Source organism: Adiantum capillus-veneris, chromosome 19 (assembly GCF_014529385.1).
Source record: "Adiantum capillus-veneris isolate H3 chromosome 19, ASM1452938v2, whole genome shotgun sequence".
Taxonomy (NCBI): domain Eukaryota; kingdom Viridiplantae; phylum Streptophyta; class Polypodiopsida; order Polypodiales; family Pteridaceae; genus Adiantum; species Adiantum capillus-veneris.
The window spans coordinates 77,973,910-77,976,275 of record NC_140949.1 but is presented as its reverse complement, the minus strand read 5'-3'; positions in this window follow the sequence as shown (position 1 = coordinate 77,976,275).

The window sequence follows — 2,366 nt, the reverse complement described above, 5'->3', positions numbered from 1 at the left end:
CTTTGCCCTGCTCATGTTTATTTCCATACCCTATAATAATTGCATTATAGCCAATGGCCACTCTACGCTTGTTGTAGCTATCGCCTCTCCTTGCTTCTATCTATCCACCTTCACATCTCCTTCCTTCATTGGCTATAATTGCATTATAGCCAATGGCCACTCTACGCTTGTTGTAGCTATCGCCTCTCCTTGCTTCTATCTATCCACCTTCACATCTCCTTCCTTGCATTTGTTTATCCTCAGCACCCTTTACACTATCCTGCACCTTATTTTCTACCTAATGAGTCCCATTTAGCATCATCATTGTGTACTCATCAATTTGATCCCCCACATTTTGGCTTTCACACAAAATTTCACTTTGCATTCACACAAAATAGTCCCATGCTTCCATGATTTGCCTCTATGGGTATACCTTTGTATCAATGCATCCCTAGAGACCCCATAGTATGGACAAAATTCTCACCTTAAGCTTTTGAAGACTTTAAACGTACACTGTATTTGTCATACATACTGAACGTTGTCAAGTGCTCCCCACTTGTCCATTTTCCCATAACCTGAAATCAATGAATTCTAGGAGACCACAGCCCACCTTCACACATGTTATGTAATGCCACATGCCTTCAGGGTGCTAGCAAAGGTGACAACATTTTGGGAAGAATTCTCACTATGCATCCGCTAAAAGTAGGCAAGTGTTCATGGACTTGTTTTATATATGTTGAGCATGTCTTGCAATCGGTACATTCAAGGAGACCAAAAAAATAGATCATCATAAACCTTTTTTGTTTTCAAAAGAACGGCCCATTTGATGTAAATCTCTACCAAAGCATTGCAAAGAGTTCGTGAGTGATGAACAACATTACAATGTGTACATGTTCACCGATGTCACTATCTTGCATAATGCAACATGCCTTCAAGTTTCAAGCATGGTTAATTGTGCGATTGGAGACTAAATTCTCACTTTGCAATTGCTGAAAGAGTGTTGAAACAACCCTAAGACCCTAACTCCGAATTACACAAAAAAACAAAGTACCCATGAGCTTTAATTTTCAATTGAGATGATGCAGGCCTTCAAGTTGCAAGTGTAGGTGCCCGAATTTGCAGAACACCCTTGTTTCAAATCCATGGCAACAACCCCCCATTGGTAGCCTCAGCCTGGTAAGTGGCGGCGTGGGGATATTGACACAAGTAGAGATGCAGTGAGTGAGCATTAAAAAGAGAGAGGAAAGGCGAAATAAGGAAAAGGGGCTTGGGGAGGGAGCATCCCCTCTTTGTTGCTCAGATCTTGAGTCACAATGCCCTTATTGTTTGCAGTATATAGCCACCACGCCGTTGAGAGCCTAGTCGACATCCATTATTACATTGTTGTCGTCTTATGTTTTCTCTTCCACCATCGTGCATGAATAGTGCTATCGATCAGCCTCCTCCCCACCCCCTTTCTTCTAGCTAAGGGCACGTCTTCACAAGTTGGGGTAGAACCCTAACCGCTCATTAAGAAGTTTTGACGTGTTGTGTTTGACGGGCTAGAATCGGCAACAAATGTGAAATCTTTAGCGATCTAGGACTACAAAGTCATGGTTCTTTAATGCTATTTATGTGTAACACCAGCCATACAATCAGTGCTCCAATATTGTGTGTTAAAATGTTTTTATAGATCAGCAAGTCTCTCCATCGAGCTAATGATAGTAAGACCTCATAGCAAAGGAAGGAGAACCTATGAATCATTTGATGCACTCATATGCACCATAGGGACACCATTGATAAAGAGTGTCCCTCTCTCTCTCTCTCCATCCCCAACCCCCATCCAATGACCCAAATTCATGTCTTTGGCTTTGACATCAGTTTCAATATTAGAGTACAATTTGCCTTGGAGTCTTTGCTACTATCTCTTAATTGCTTGGATCTCACCCTCCTTCTCGTATGCAAGATTGGTAGCAGTACACATCATCGCATAGCCTATAGAGAGAGATCAACCGAAGAGAGATCTTCAGACCATGCATGTTATTATAGTCAAAGGTGATGAGCTCATATATCTATTTCTTATTGGCATATTCTACGTTGCAATGAGAATCATGATCCATGACCCGTTACGAATTGCATACATAACATACACGGCAAGAAGTAGATATGAACCTCTCAAGTGCATGAAAGATTTGCCCTTAGTACTCTCATGATTTTCCATTTTTTTTCTCATGTTTAGTGTCACTTGTATAAGGACCCCAACACATATATGAACACCTAGGCCAAAACCGCATCCCTAGAAATGGAGGGTCAGTAACTAGTTGTTTCAACAAGGATTTAGTGGGCACTGGACATTTTGAATTCAATTTGCATTGCGCGACTCACATGATCACAAGACTCTCTCTCTA